This window comes from Anser brachyrhynchus (assembly GCF_964034855.1).
Source record: "Anser brachyrhynchus genome assembly, chromosome: 11".
Taxonomy (NCBI): Eukaryota; Metazoa; Chordata; class Aves; order Anseriformes; family Anatidae; genus Anser; species Anser brachyrhynchus.
This window is the reverse complement of record NC_137706.1, coordinates 18,370,709-18,387,333: the sequence shown is the minus strand read 5'-3', so window position 1 is coordinate 18,387,333 and position 16,625 is coordinate 18,370,709. Positions and strand designations below refer to the sequence as shown.

Sequence of the window (16,625 nt, the reverse complement as noted above, 5' to 3'; positions counted from 1 at the left end):
GAATTGAATAGCTTGTGTTTCTGTTACCTCGTTGTGGAGCAGAGGTTTAATTTTGTGGTTTTATTTTAAGCTCATTAGTAACTTAAACTTTTCTTCTGGTATGTAGTCCACATGACGAGTTATCCAGTAACTAGACAGATAAATTCCTCCCCAGCTAGAAGAGGATCATCTCACTTGATTGAAAAAACAACAACCCAAAAGAAAGTAAAGCCCCCAAACTTTCTGGATTACTTCCCCATGAAAAAGTTTCCAGGTGTTTAAGTATAGAATTAATGCCATTATAACACAGCTCTGTTGAGGACTTCGGCAAGAGGTGGCTTTCGAGCTCCATGTCCTCCTCCCTTAGGAAGTGATGTTACGTGTGCCCCGGTCACTGCTGCGCTGAAGGTGTTTACTGAACTCACTTTGACTTTGTTCTTTGCCTCCCTTGGCATGCACCTTCAGAAGCTTCTGTGACGACAAATTCTGTACCTAAGAATCTTTTTTTACTGAAAGCATTTTTGTTCCAGTAACAGTGCGTAGTGTTAGAGTCAGTGGGTATCTTGACTCCCGGTGAAGTTATCCTTGCCTGTTTTGTTCTTATCTGGTATGACAGAGTTTGTGTTTTTCTGATAGCAATCATTAGCAAAAGCAAAACCTGATCTCTTCTCACTTTTTAAAAATAGAGTAAACAAATACATAGTTTACTCAGATAACATGATTACATGGCAGGCTTTTTGAGTTCATCCTGTAACTTTATGAAAGCTGAGCCCTGCAGTATCAGTGGGGCTTAATTACAAGCAGTCGTCACTGGGAGGAACAGTTCCTAAATTCCATGGGCAGTCTTGACTAGATGGTAGGAAACACCCCTGTGTGAGAGAAAACAGAAACAGGGCTGTTCAGGTTACTGTCAGCTGGGAGAGCCGATTGTGTGTTTATGTCTTAAGTAGGTCATCAGGTGCTTGTGAAGCCCTCACGTTCAATTAGAAGTGAAATTAAAGCACCTTGTAGGGCAGTTTCAGTGAACGCATGCCAAAAACATCTCTGTGAAAAGGCATTTGTGGGGCTGTGATTTTATCAATAATTCTTCCAGGAAATAAAGTTAGCGTTTAAACAAAGAGAAGAAAGCCCCTCAGCCTCTTACTGGAAGACTGCGTGACTTGTCGGAGGTGAGGGAAGTGAGCTGCTCTGCTTTCTTACTTTGTGTTGCCGCGAGTCATTAGGCTTCAGCAAGCCGAATTTATGTCCTCATTAAGAGTGCAGCTCGGTTGTCTGCAGAGGGTGACCGAGGTGATTCCTGTGCCAACCTCGTTGCCTTTAGTGATTTGAATGGGTATAACTAGTGTTTTTAATGGGATACAACAACTCGCTTTCTGCTGTGTGCTCTGGCTGTTTGGAGTAGACAAAAGTAATGTGCAAGAAAAGCCTGTTGACTTCTAGGGGAATGTTAACATAATTTGGATCCCAAATGCACATGAGAAGAGATGTGTTTAGATAAGATGAGGTCATAGTTATACTGTGATGGCAGCGCTTTTAAAGCAGAGATGTAAGTAATGTTTTTCTTTTCCTATATGCTTTCATCTTCCTTTTGTGGGAGATCATGAAGAAGAAAGCAAGTATTGAAAAAGAGCCTTAAAAGGCTTGTTAAGAGTATTACACTGTGGAAAACAATGTGGGTTTAGAGTATCTTAGGTTGCATAGCATAACAAGAATTGCCAAGTTCTATTAAATAAAGAGCAACAAGGTTGGGCCTATTTAATCTGCTAGTCCTGATAAGCCACTGACTTTAGGAGGAAGGCTTTAAATTTGCCAGCCATTTGTCTTGAAGAAAAACAAACAACAAAAAAAAAGACACAACGCCAAAGTGTTCCCTTTATGAAGAAAAACAAGGGAGGTGTAAATGTCCAGTGGTTGAAAAGGAAGCTTTTTGTCTGTTGTGCTAGATTGCTTGAACGCATTGGCAATGAACTCCTGGCCTGGAGAGGATACACTGTACAAAACTACACAAGGACATGAAAAAGAATAGAAACAAGGACTTTAAGTGACTGGGTGTTTTTAGTCTGCGTTTTCCTACCAGTAAAGGCATGAGACCTATGTTATTTTCCAGGGAATATTTTTCTAGTGTAGTATCTAATTTAACCCTGACATTCTCCTTGTGCGTCACAGCAATGCTGAACTGAAAATGCTGTCTGTCACTCAGGGTTCATTTATGCCTTTTTATTTTTCTTTGTTCTGGATCTGTGGAGGAGTGTATATTAAATCTCTTTTGTCCTTGTGTAGGTTTTACGCTGAAAGATCTCAAGTTGGTGGGTAAAACGTTGTGTGGGAACACTTAGTACTTTCAAGTAGCCTGGCTTCTGTTTAGTTTTGCCGTTGAATGGAAGTTGTTTTTTTCCTTCTCTTTCGTGCTCACAAACAAAGGAAAAACCCTGTGCTTCCTTCAATATAACTCGTGCAGGAACAATGTTGAGGGTGGAGGGGAGGAGAGAGGGAAGGATATGCTGTGTTTGACTTAGAATAATCCATTGACGTTTCTATAGTTGAACAAGCAACAAAGAATCTGTAACTTTAAGAATTTTTTGTAAAGGTTCAGCATAAAGTGTCGGCAGTGTCTCTGCCAGTTTTGTTGCCCTGGTTTCTGTATAGTATACATTCCTTTACCTTTGAGTGCCCCAAGGCAGCAGCCTTACTAGTTCGCTCGCTTTGGAGCCGCGGCATGCTCTGTTGGGTTTGGCATGCTATCATCTCTCTGACTTGCACCTACTTCTCTTCTGGCATATCAAATGTCAGCTGTGCTTCATTCAGTTTGGTTGCAGGTCCACATAAAAACCTCTTTCAAGATAAAAGGAGATTACTGAAGTTGTTTCCATGAACGGTTGGGCTTTGGGGCACAGGTAGAGATGGAAAAGGTAAAAACCTAGTGTTCAGACACACAAATAAGATGATAGCCTCTCTTTTTTTCTCCCCCCCTCCTTCTGGCAGTTGTGACTGCTGGAACCACTTATGGAAGCTGCCTGCATCTTACTCAGCGATTGATGTGAGAACCAGAAAAACTGTTCCCGCTGTGCCCCTTGAAAGAGCAGTCACTGGTGACACGCTTGCTTTGCCTGTCCATTGACCTACTGTAAAGCAGACTTCCATTGTTTTCCATATTCTTTCGTTGATGACTAAATTTGGAGGTTTGCTGCTTTTGGTCGCTAGGTCTTTGCGTAAACCAAATGTAAATCACAGTCGTGAAAGCTTGCCTGGAAGTTTAGGATCCCTTGTCTACCGTAATCTTTGTGTTCCGTTTTCTCAATGAGTCCAGCTAACACCTCCTAAGGAGCTTTTTGCACTTGCAGAGGCGACGAGAAATCAAGTTGGCAAACTGTCTGTGGGAGAGTAATCGCAAAGCTAGCAGAGATCCATACATATGATCTATGGAGTATGTGTGTGTTTTTTTTTTTCGTTTTGCACTGCATCTTAATTATTCATCCACTTTACATCCACCCCCCAATTAACTTGGAGAAACTCTCCATCAAGTATTAACTGAAAATCATCCTTTGCTACCCTGCTAAAAGAAGGACGGGGGCTCTGGTGAGGCAGGGGAGGACGGACTGCTACCCCCCGCCGCGAAGGCGTAACGGCTTCGGCTGAAGCTTCTGGGGACAGAATAAGCACGTTTTCCATAAAAACAATGAAAGTGAGTATCTGAAGCACATGAGGGATCTTTAGAATTAATTTGGCACTGGCATAAAGAAAAAAAAACACGTTTAAATCGACATTGTCAAGAGAATTAGGGCCATAAGCATAAGCGCATGTTTTAAGAGGTGAATTTGACATGGAAAACAATAGCTCACGTAGGCTGTGCTTCAAAACACAATGGCGAAAAACGCGAGGCTTCCAAATGTGTGAAACCAAAGACCACAGAAAAGGCATGTGAGGATTTGGAGGCTGATAAAGAAGCAGATGGCAACTGAGCACAAAATGTTTTCAATGAAAATGTATCCTTATTCCTTTCTGAATTGGTTTGACGGTGGCCTGAAAAGCTGCAGTGTATGTGGGGAACCGGGAACAGGAGGGAGAGAATGACAGTGAGTGGGAAGAGTGGTCCATATGTACCTTCTACTAAAATGTTTAAACATATGGAGACACTAACATGATGTATTCTCACAAATATTCGGAATCTGCTCCTGTTTGTTTACACGGAGCTCACCAGATAATGCAGTCGAGTGGTATCGTTTGACATAGCTTCATTGACTTGTGCGGTACTTACCAGTGTACGCCATCTGGGAATCTGCTCCCTGGTGATTCAGCAGAGTAGTGGCGAAACCATGTGCTGGGATTTTTTTCCCTTCTCTCCTCCGTGCTCTTCCTTCTCAGGGAGTCTGCCCTCAGTACTCCTCCGTCCTTGAGAAATACGGATCGTACAGGAATGATGCAGATATGAAGGGAGGGGGCAGAGAGGAGAGACGAGTAGGGAGCCAGCGGTGCTCCATCAGATTGCCCTTATTTTGTTTTAAATTACATCTGCATGCATTTTTTTTGTTTGCTGCTTCATTTAAGGGTGTGTGGTTTTGCTTTGTTTGTTTGTTTCTTTAACCCTGAGATGTAATAGAAATTGCCTGTACCAGCAGGAGACAACAAATACACTTTTCAAGTTTTTGTAGCAAGTAGTTTTGATGTGCTATGATGGTAAGTGAAGCTAGCGTATATAATGCTGATCATATTCTCGTTGGGTTTAAAATACAACAACATACAAACCTGAACAGAGCTTGAAACGGACAGGTTGTTTGTCTGGTTGGTTGGCATGCAAACTCTCCAGCAAGTAAACATCTTCTGAAAAGACTAAATAGAAGGGTAGACAAAAAAAAAATTGTAAAAGGCACAGTTGGTGTCACTGAGTTAGAAAAATCTGGAGCACGTTAAAATTTTTTTTTTAGTGTTTTCGTTCTGAATGAAGTTTTTTCCTGACTTTCGCTCCCCTCCTGAGAAGCTTGCTCCTCAGCCAAAGGTTTCCCAGAATTTTTATTATGGCTGTGAGAGCATATTTAATTAGTAAGCTGGAATGGCCGCAGAGCAGTTGAGGCCAATCTGCAGTTAATTACTGTAGCAGTGGTTTATATTCTGAGAAAAGGGCTAAAATTAAACAAACGTATGCTTGCCATTTCTCTTTGTTCCGTAGCAAAGTTCTGTTGCAAGATGCCATAACCTGGGAGGAACATCTCAAGTCTTGCAGCCTCTGCACCAGTCACCAAGAACTAAGTGGGAGTGTTTAATATTTGTCTTGGCTCCCTATCTGCTTTCTGGTGTAAATGTGTAGTGTTTTTGGGAGGGCTTCACATTTTGGGGTTCTGTTTTCCAGTATTAAAGGCTTGATGCAATTAATTGTGTGCATCAACGACTCTTTGCCACAGTTTTTATTTTTAATAGTTCCAGAAATTTAGAACTTTTGCACACTTTTTGGAGTGAAGAATAAAATCTTGAAATTGTAGGGGAAAAAGTTTGGTATTTTGTCAGGGGTTTTGATCCTTGTGTTTTTTACTCGTGTACACACAGTTTTTTTTCTGCTGACAGAACATGCTATTTTACATTTGCTTTGACTTGCTTCATCTTTCAGTCCAAAGGGGTCCGCTCACCAGGTGATGTGCAGTCGTTTTCCAGTGAGCATCCTCTACAAATCCATTTCTTCTGGTGCTGTTCTTCCGAAAGGAATAGGGAAGGGAAATTCATATGTAGCAGCATGAGACGGTAAATGTTCCCATGACTTCAGTGGAGGTACAGTACCTTACAAATAACAGTAGGATGCTTAAACGTATCTGCCTGTTCCCCAGTAGCACAGACTCTGTTTGGCACAGTCCTTGGAACAACCATTCTAGTTGCAGAGAGATGGGGGATAGCAGTTTTAAAGTTGATGCACCCCACAAAAACCTTGCTCAAGGTAGGAAGTGCGGCCAGTTTTCTGTGCATTCTGTCAAAGCCTGTAACATGTGCTGGGACTGAACGCTGGCTGGGTGGAAGACCCTTTGAGATCCATCCCATGCCTGGCTTTTATGGCTTCAGATCTGACTCACGAAATTTTGAAATCCTGCATGTGTATTTCATTGCTATTAAGGTATGGGTTTACTTGAAGTATCAGATGCCAAACAACTGCTCCATTGTCAGAAAAGCAACTATTTAAGTATAATTTGAGATGACTTGTGGCAAACAGTCATCCCCTGGTTTTATGGGTTGCATATACGTTAACTCCTCAGTTGAGTTTCTCCTGATACTCTGTGGTAATGGGTGGGGAGATGAAACAATGCCAGTTCTTATGAGAAGGTATAAAAGCATCCCTGTATTGTCGTGGAACTAAACTTGAACCTTATCTTTGGTTAACCTGCTTAGAGGGGACTTCCTGGCACCATTGATGCTTAGTAGGCAAACGTTTGGTAACAGAGCAGACAGTTGTATTGTTAATTACATGCAGTGTAAGCCTTAAATTTTATGATAAATTAGCAAAACAACTGGGAACTGGGAATAGCTAGCAAAATGTCAGGGAAATGTCAGTCGTAAAACCAGAGGAAAGCAGGGTTTTTTGCAAATGTCGCAGGGACAAGGCAAACTGAAGCAGGCTTAGCGTTTGCTGCAGTTCTCGACGTCTGTGGCTCTTACCACGCAAGGAGTCCAGTTAGCAGTGACCGAGCAGGGGCTGCCTGTCCTGGGATCTCTGTGCCGACAGGGATCGCTGGTGCGGACGTCTTAACGAAGCGTGAGCTTGAGCTGCAGTCTTCTGATCTTGGTGGGGGCCCTAAAAAGATCTGTGCGCCGCCCAGCTGTCCGTGTGCGTGGAATGTGTAGAGCCGTATCTTTGGTGGTGACTGATGTGGAGTTGAATTTGACTGCAATGGGCTGGAGGAGGGCACATGAGCATGTTCACTGAACTCGCCAGCCAACTTTTAATAAGAAATAAAGGTAAAACTCACCTAAGGTCAATCCTGGATAGGAGTCGTGCCCCATAAGTTTTGAATATTGCGTGCCATTTTTCTTTTTTCCTTCCCCAAACACACATGAACATGGGAATTAATTGTCCTTAAGCATTTTCATAAGCTGTTTTCATGTGGCAACCAAGTTTTCAGTCTTCAACAGTGATGAAACAGTTGTTGTTTAGCCTTCCTTCCCGCTAATAGCGTGATTTCCTTCTCAAGTCTGTTTACGGCTCTGAGAATTAACTCGTAATAAAAGATGCTCGGATAATAGTATGTTAATACAGATTGTACAATTACCTTCTTTTTTTTCTCCCCCCTTTGAGGTGAACTGAGCCTGGTTCAGCTCTCGGCGCTCTCTCCTTCCCCCTCCCCGGCGACGTTTCCAGTGTTGGGAATGGAATGTGCATGTGCTATCAGCTCAGCGCTAAAAATGATTTAGCAAGGAGTTTGCCCACCATAACATCTCGGGGCTGAGGTGCCCATAATCTGACTTTTTAAAGCTAAGGGCCTGTAGGTTAACAAACCCCACGCTGTTCTCTCTTTTTTTCTTGTGTACTGTATCTTGTGGGGCAAAATGAACTTGTAGTTACCTGCCCACAGCATAGTTCTGTATGCCCCGACTAATTACTAAATGCATTTGTATGGCCCTTGATGATGCGGGCGAGTGTGAATTCAGCACATGACTTGAGGATCCCTCGTAGAATATTTGGGGGAATTTGATTGCTAATTTCCACGTTCAGAGGGATTTCGAGGCAACTCCAAGCTCTCTTTGTTGCTAGTTCAAGTTAGCTTATGCTCTTAGGTGCCGCCGACTTGTAGCCTGTACATCAGTGTGACCTTCGTGATGGGTTTTTTCCTTGTTGCAACACATTTGGTTTATAGGCGCTTGGCTGTCCCCTCCTAACAAACCGTGCTCTCTGGCTCTGGGGGCTCCTTGTCCCCGTTAGCCGTCCCTCTGGCTTCGTGCTAGCGAAACCCATTTGGAGGGTCTGCTTCTCCTTTGGGGCTGCTTTGGTGGCATGAGGGAGATGTAGGCTTGTGGATGGGGTATAGCTTGTAGTTTTGTGAAATGATGCCATTTAGGAAGCATGTTTGAAGTGTCGAGCGTGCAGCGAAAGTCTTTTCTATCAGCGCAGGCCTCGGGAGGAGGAGATGTTTTTCTATGTATAGAAACTTCCCGTATAGGATGGCAAGGGAAGGTTGCAGGGGGGTTGCCTGTCTCTTTAAGTGGGTTTATAATTGGCTAGGAATTTTTGTCAGCTTAGTCACTGCAGCATTCAGCGGATGAGGGAAAAAAACCACAGGCCCCAACCGTTACAGCCGTGGATAGGCTCTGTCATCCCAAAGGAATGCATGTGAACAAAACACTTTGTGCGGTGCAACCGTTGGCCTAAACAGTATTGCATTCTTAAAGCAGGCTCTGAGTCACATGGAGCAGATGGATTGTTTCACTAAAATGGAAGTTATGTATCACGGAGCGCTGGGATGGAGCTTTTCAGCCTGGTTCAAATAGGTCACCCTACGGGTGTGGCGAAGGGGTGTAAAGGTAAAAGAGGAGAAAAAAAAAGGAAAAAAAATCTCCTTGTTCTTTGGTTAAAGTAGTTTCCGTGGCATTAAAAAGGCAGGGAGATCTTCTGAATTAATTGCGGGGCTGGCGCGCTGTTCTCAAGGTTTCTCCCTAGGTATCGGACAAGCATGGTGCTAATTCCCAGGCGCTCCGTGCCGCTCAGACGTGCGACACCCAGGAAGCTTCGCGCTGCACAAACGGATCCAAGCAACTGCTGTTCTGTAGGAGAGGGGAGGCGGAAAAAAAACCCTCACACATCCAACCAAACAACAAACCAGAACTACATAAAAGCCACCGCCAAGCCAGAACCCAAACCTACTGCCTCTGATCACGGTAACCCCGGCTGCTCTGCGCCTCCTGCCGGACCCTGCCCGGCCATCCAGCCCAATGTCTGTCTCTTTGCCCTTCTCTTCTCTGGTGCTCACGATAATTGATCAGGGAGAGATAAAGCTCTGTCTCCAGTGCTGGTGTTACCCTTCAGTGGGTTTTATCTTTTCCTTTGGGGGATTTGAAATAATCTAATCGGAGTGTTGCCTGCCTCCGGCCTTTAGAGCATGGAGAGGAGGAGCAGTGACTGCTGGCTGAGCAAGTCCAGAGCTGAAAAATGATGGATATATGGATATATCTTTCTGTTTTGTGGGGACTCCCCTTTAAAGAGCAGCCCAGCACGTGACAGAAGCCTGAGCCACCGCTCGGTGCAGGCAGCTGCTCTCCGGGGGCAGGCTGTGGGTGCCTGGAGCAGGGCACGTTTGTGGCTCTCAAGCCAGCTATCAGCAAGGCACGTGTTTCAGAATGACTGCCTCCCCACGTAGCATTAATTGAATCTGAAATCATTACGACGTCAAGGGCAAACATTGACTAAATTCCCTTCGATCTCCGGAGCTTTCCTCCTGAAGGCAGCGCGTGAATAGGAGCTGTCTCCCAGGGAAGATGCTTTGCTTTAAGGCTGCTTGGCAGAATCAGAATTGACTGGTCCACGTGAAACGCTGCTTGCAGAACCGAGATTGCGGTGACTCACCGTCTGCTCCGTCTTCTGTGATCTGAGAGTCTGCGATTAAACGCTGCAGTGGGTGGTGGAGATAAAACCCAGGATGGAAATCCTCGCTTCAGAGCTGGAGCCTTCTTCCTCTTCCCTCTGCAGTTGTTTGTGTGTGTTCATTTCTCTTCTTTAGAAGAGAAATTAAAGCAATCAGTATTGCCGTGCTCTAGAAAACGAAAAGAGTGGTGGCAGGGGAAACCGATACCTCTGCCAGGAAACCAAACGTAGACTTTTTTTTTTTAAATTCAAAGACTGGCTTAGAGTAAAGTTGGTTTCAGGAGAATACAAGTAATTGGGGTATGTCTTAGAGATGGCAAAATCCATATTCTTCCTAGGCCAAGCTTTTATTCTTCTACCCTTAGGAAGCTTCTTGGGGCTGATGGCCTTGTCAGCCCCTGCAGACGGTCTTTGTAGGAGATGGATGCGGTAGAGTTAGGAGGGGGCAGTTCTGGTGTGGGGGACACAGTGGCAGTGTTTCAGCATGGCAGTGCCTGCTGAAAGCAGCCAGCTGCTGAGATCCGCAGAGTTTCTTGTGGTTTCAGAGCTGGGCTGCTTGCTCGAGCGGGAGCATCTTGAATGTTCCCCATGAACTGATGTGGCTGGGGCCTGGCACAGTTTTACTCATACGGGTCACTGCCTTGTCCCTGTGCCGTGCTGGGCTCTGCGTGCAGCATCCACGTGCTTCTTGGCTGGAGAAATTCAGCAAGGTGCCTGTGGTACCTGAAAGCTTCAAGCTGTGAAGCTTTAGTGCTTCTCTACTTGGTAAGTATTAAAATGGTAGCCGGCCTGGGACGAGGGAGGAGGAGGAAATGCGGAGCACTGGGCTCACCAGTCACCATAAATGGTGCAAAGCTCTATGCACATCTTCCAGGAGAAGCACTTTGTTTGCTTTAAGCATGTTTAATAAACAAAATCCGTTATATGGTGGTTTCACTGAGGCCATGTAGCAAGAAGTGAAAATGTTTGTTTTTCTGGGTCTGCTGAGCGGCCCGCATGGCCTGACCTGTACACAAGGCTGCTGTCTGGACAAACAATGTCAGCAGCCAGCGGGCTGCTATTTTGCCCTGTTATCCTGCTCATTATTCTAGTATCCAGGAGAGATTGGCATTGCTGTGAATAACTCTGTGTCTTGCCTGGTTAAACACGACGTCTTAAAGCGGGAGATTTATTTTAAAAAAAAAACAAAAACAACATCCCCACCCCCAAATCTTAGTAGTAGAGGTTGAAAGAAAGTACTTTCCTGCTTGCTTGTGTTCCAGGCATCGCGGCAAGCGTGGCAGAAACCTGCCTGGGCTCTTGTGAGTGGTGCACCTCTGTTTTCTTGGAGGCCTCTGCCTTTCCTCTACGCCCAGGAGAATCCAGGAGCCTTCCCCGTGCCTGCTGGGGCCGCATCGCCGTCCCCTGGAGCAGCACGGAGACGATCTGCCTGTCTAGTTCATGCTGCTGCTGCTTGGTAAACTAATGAGCAGAGGCACTGCAGCTGCCAGGAGGAATTCCTTTCCAGCAGTTCTGCGAGAAAAGTCAGCAGGATTAGGGCCTGGTTAAAACTTGATGTTTCAGCAGATCTGCTATGCAAACCATTTGGATGAGGGAGAGAGCAACCAGAGTGGCAACCAACGTCGCTTGAGGCATGAGGGAACTGTGGGAACAAGCAGGAGGCTGCCTCGTTCCCAATAAGCTGTAGGGCCGCTTAGATGTGAGCGCGTCGGTGTGCTTGAGTATGTATCTCTATATTGTATACCTTTTTTTAAGGGATCAACACTCCCTGTTGATGTCTGTCCTGGCTTAGAGGAAGCAATTTTTCAAGAGCCTCTCTGGGTAGCTGCACCCTTCTGAGCCGCTCTGATGTGCGGCTGCTGGGATGTGCCTGCCGGTGCCAGATCGTGCGCCAGATCTCGCGGCTCCGCAGCACCTACTTGGTGAGCTGGCCAGGGAGGGAGCGTGGGGCACCTCCCAGGTATTTAAAAATAGAAATAAACATCTCATGGTCTTTCTTCCTTCCTTGATTAAATTTATAGGGTTTGTGTGGGTGAATGGGTGTGTCTTGGGTATGAAGAAAGTACTTGCAGGAAAGCTAGAGTCAAAGGGTACGTTCATACATTAGAAGCCATGAAGTCTTCGGTCACGTTACTTTCTGGGACATTTTTCTGCAAGGCTCTGCTGCCCACATTTGTAAGATTTCATTGAATTGCGTGATATCTGAGTGGTTCCCGGTGACTGGTGCCATGCAGCTGCTGCGGGAGGCTGCGGTCGCAGCAGGGAGAGCCCATCTCCCCGGGAGCTTGGGCCACGGCCGGGGAGCACCTGAAGCACCGGAGGGAGAGCGGGCACAGCGCTGCCCCGAGGAGCGGGTATGGCAGGGGGTCTGGCTGTCCTGCTGCCCGAAAAGCAGCCTGCGAGCCACAGCTTTCCGGGGCAGCACGGTTAAGTGTGCTGCCCGCAGCAACCAGGAGAGGAAGAGCCCGAGATGCAGTTGTAGTAACGTATTCTTCAGCAAAATTCACTGCGGGGACTGAATGTGTTTTTAATGGTCGTGTTGTCCTGAGCACTTTGTTGTACCTGTTCTTTTTTCCCATCCTTGTGAAGCAGGTGTGGGTTTCCCTTCTTACGTGGTGCAGTAACGAGTGCTTCAACTGCTTTGTCACATGTGGACAATGAGTTAGAAGTAAGAAAAGTGTGGGGTTTGGTTTATGCTGCTGCAGTGTGAGAGCTGAGGGGACGCCCAGAGGTGACGAACCAGCTGGGCAGGGAGCAGGGTGCTGGTTTAGCGAGCTGTTCGAAGGCAAGCGAGGGCTGCGAGTTGGCGAGCGACTGCAGGCTGGTTCGGCCAACCCTCTCTGGGATTTGTGGGCCAAGCTGCCCTAACTACGTGAGGGCATTGCTTCCCAGAATGACTTTCAGATAAATCATTATCTGGACTCGAATCTTTTATCTGCAGCATTCCTGTCTCCAGGTGAGCTGTGTCTTCCCGAGGGCTTGGTCTATATGCATTCCCTTTGCAAGACCTCTGACATGTCGTAGTCTGTTTCTCACTACCTATTGTGTAGAAACAGGAAAGAAAATGGTAATCATATAGAAAAATATTCATGAGTCACTGGGCCAGATGGTCTGTTTTATAACATGCGTTACAGAAGGCTGTTTGATTCTTCTTCAGCACCGGGTTTTGTGAATCGGAGCTGTACAAATCCTGCGGAGTCAAGTAAGGGGTCAAAGCCTTGGAACTGTAGTGTCAGGTAACTTCTGAATGGTACGTCACCGGGAACTTGGGGCTTCGTGTCAACACAAAAGAAATCCTGCTCCCTCGTTAGCTGACGTGGAAGCCCTTCGCAGGTACGGCTCAGCCATGAAGAGTGCCGGCCGTCTGCAGAAGGGTCGCCTCTGCAGACTGCTGCCTTGTGGATGTGACCAAGGCGTCAGCTTTTGTAGGCACGAGGCTCTTCTGGCAGCCTGCACTGCTGTACTTCGGGCTGTGCCTTGGGTGACTAAGAGTTGGGTAGCTTGGGTCACCTGCGGGCTGATTCCCAAGTCAAGGTTTATGTGTTACAGACATTCCCTGGGAGCGAGGCTTAGCTCTTTCTGGATATGGAAATTAAGAACAAAATAGTGGTGAAACATTTTTTTTTTTCAGTGTGACATCTGGATTTATTTGTTTTTATTATGGTTTTAATTTTAAGACGTGCTCTGATCCACAGCTCTCGGAGCTGACAGCTCACGTGCAAGGTGTCTGAACCCAGTAGTTATGTTTGAGAATCTAGGCCAGAGGATTTTTCCAGCTGTAAACATTGACTCCTGGCGTGAAAAACAACCAAATATTTTTGGTTGATTAATACAATTTACTTGAAGGCAGACAATGCACTTGACATGGCTGTTTATGCCCAGGCTTTTATGCAATTCATACATCTGATGGGTTTTAAATTGGTTGGTTTAGAGCAGGCCAACCAAGAGGGACCTATTTAATCTATAATAGTAATTCCTGGCTTGTCCAATTACGCTGGATTTATTGGTGTCATCCCGAGTAAAAGCAGGCACCTTAAAGCTAATCTGTCTTCCATTTGCCTCGACTGGAGTTTCATCGGGCCTTCCCGTTGCCTTTTTAAAGTCCCGAAGGCACGGAGCCTTTAATTATTGCGGCTATTTCAACCGGGAGAAAGCTTCAAGGTGGGACTGGAGCCAACTGGTGGGTGCCTGCTGCCATTTCCCCACGTTCCGGGATGGAAACCCAAGAACTGGCATTGGGATCTTAAGACAACCCTCAAGGAAGATGCTGGGGTCATGTTTGCAGGGTATCAGCGCCCCTCTGGCTCTGCGGGTTTTGGGATCGACTTCACCCCGCGTGGGGCACGGGGAAGTCGTGGATTTGTGGGATCTCCCCGCTCCAGCGCGTTCCCTTGGGTTTGTTGTTGTCAGACCTCGTTTTACCCCCCACACCCATCATCCTCTTTTGTTAGTCCACGGGTTTGGGGAATGTCTGAATAGTGTTTATTGCTTTTATTGTTTGAGTGGGAAAATGGCCATGGAGTTGCGATTGTTTTATGGCAGGAGAAAGGCCACGGAGAACCCCAGGCACTTATTTAACCCCAACAAGGAGTGCAGAAAAGTAACCAGCAATTTAATTCCAAGTGAAAAAATCTCTTGCTGGTTATAGCCTAGGGACACGTTTTACTTGACTCCAAAAATCAACCAATAAATAAACGTAATTACTCTCTAACATGTCTTGTTAAAGCGGGGACCGGTCCGTGCTGGGAGGTAGGAGCGAGAGCGAAGGATTTCGGCTGGGCTGGGAACCGGACCGCGGGGCTGAGCACACGTTGGTGGCGCTGGGCAGTTTGCCACTGAAGCGAACCCGGGGCTCGTTTTGTCATCCCTCGTGGGGAATGTTTTGATTTGGGAAGGGGGAAGCTGCCGCCGCCTGCTCGAGCATCTCAAAAGGCTGGAGTGGCTCGTTTTGAGGCTTCTGAAAGCAGCCGTTTATATCTTTGTTCAAAGAATAGCTGGGTTTTATCTTGTCGCATCTTTGAAAAGCTCAATTTTTAGATTGTTGGTATCATAAAAATATCAACAGATGTAAATGATGGATGCCTTGCCTTGCCATGCCATATTTTTTGTTGCTTTTTTTTTGAAAGATATTTCCCTGCAAGACAAAGCCCTTTCTCCCCGCACATTGGATGCGTATGAAATGTTTCAGGGCGATGCTAAGCGGCGTTTCTTATGCAATATATTCTTGCATCTGTCCTGTGGGTAAAGCGCAAAAACATTTAATAATTTACCCTGTTCCCAGCAGCTTAAAAATAAATGTTTGTAGACACTTTGTGTTCATTTCTATGTTAAACACTGGTGATGGTGATTTGAAACATGTCAGTTTGTTTGATATTTCATGTTTTCTGTTTACAGAAATTGACATAGCTTTGGCTTTAAATTTGTAGCGAGTGTCCCTGGTAAGAGAAGTAAGGCAATTGTTCCCTAGCTCAGATACTTCAAATAATCCCCAAACTGATTTCTTTTGTTCGCTTTTCAGTATTTTAATTTTATCACAGCTTTTAGATTAGTCTAATCACAACTTGATTCGCATATCTGCATGTTGCAAGCCTTTCACCTGCCTTTGGGTGGATGCCCTGCATTTCTGTTTGCTCCCTGTTGCCTCTCCCTGCATGGGAAGGGGAGCAGCGATGTGCAGGGCCGTATTAAGTCGTGTAGCTTCCTGCTTCTGGAAAACAAATCTGTTTGGGTGTGCTCGAGTTTTTTGGAGGCACATGTGAAGCCCATTGAGAGAAAGAGACTTGAATTAAGTGAAAGAGACCTGAATTCATCGCTTGAGTACAAAGATCAAAAGATAGCTTAAATACTTTTCTTCCAGTGTGCTTTTTAAAGACTTTGGGCTGTTGTGGGGGAAGAAGGAAGCACACACAAGACGAATACCTGCTTCTCTCCTTCGTGTTCATGTTTTTGTTGTTTTAACTCTGGTTTCTTTTGCATGTCTGCTCAGATACGCTAGGCAACAACAGAGCACACGGAGCTGGGAGCAAAAAGCAGGAAAGTACTCTTAGATACTATTCTGATTACCTTAATCCATATCGTATTAATTCTTTTTGCTTAGTTACTTTGTGCAGAAGGAACTGAAGTGAGCTCAGGATGTGCTCTGGGAAGCCTGAGCAGGATTTTTTTTTCAAATGCATCTCAGCAAGAGGTTGATGCTGTAGTTTAGAAGCTTGAATGAAACACTCTGCAAATTTAGCTCTAGCTCTCCTAAAAAAGTTGGAATTCAAGATCTAGTTGTGTTAGGAAATGATTTGTTTTACTTAATGCTGTCTGCATTAAAAAAAAGAGACAAACTGTAGACCCTTTTGTGGTCCCCATCCCAGTTAGGCATAAAAGCATGCAAGCAATGTGAATGTAGAACTGAGTGGTCAAGGTGAATAGAAAGGTGAAGTCAATTATCTGCTAAACGTTAGTGCAGGTATGTCTTTGGGACCACAAGTTCTGCTCCCTGCCAAGGAGCCTGGAATGTGAATGAATCCTGACACTGCTTCGTCCTCCTTTCAGGTAGAATAGACATTTAGAAATAGCAGCCACCAGTTCAACAACAGCAACAAAAAAAAAAACAAAAACCACGTCTCTTTTCTTGCATTTGTAGTTGAAAGATCTCTGTGTTTAAGTTACGTTAACACTGTTGTAAAAGCTGTTTGTTTCCCTTTAGTGTCTTTATCCAGCCCAACTCAGTTCCAAAGGAGCAGTGTGTATTTCCGTACCCGTGGCCTAGGAAGCCAGGTCGGTTCTAGGAAAGCATTTCTTACGTGGTCACGAGTGGGTTTTCCTGTAGGGAGGCAGGCGGGTTTTGTTTTTTATTTCGTATTGCCCATGGGAATAACTTGCTTGTGGGCAAATAAAGAAATGTTAACATTGTAGTGGGAGAGGGTTGGAAAGAGAGGTTCATTGGTAACCTGCACTCCCAGAACCATATGGGTTGCTGATCTGGGGTCCTTTCTTAAAAAACATACGGTACGGCTTGGGAGGTGAAGGTCAAATCGACTAGAAGGAGCGAGATCTGCACATCAGGGAGAGCGTCCTGGTTCCGAGGAGCCTTTGCTGGTGGGAT

At 45.5% G+C, this 16,625-nt stretch overlaps 1 protein-coding gene and 1 long non-coding RNA gene across 4 annotated transcripts in view; both read left to right on the top strand.

Moving 5' to 3' along the window:
- The window catches only part of IGF1R (insulin like growth factor 1 receptor), a 180,739-nt gene that overhangs the window by 28,973 nt on the left and 135,141 nt on the right, over positions 1-16,625 (top strand). The gene's annotated exons all lie outside the window — the stretch shown is intronic.
- Positions 3-16,625, top strand: part of LOC308200850 — a 32,036-nt gene continuing 15,413 nt past the window's right edge. For both annotated transcript variants that reach the window (XR_013955877.1, XR_013955878.1), the window contains exon 1: positions 3-16,625. This exon is cut by the window's right edge and continues 14,475 nt beyond it. This is a non-coding gene — a long non-coding RNA (uncharacterized lncRNA).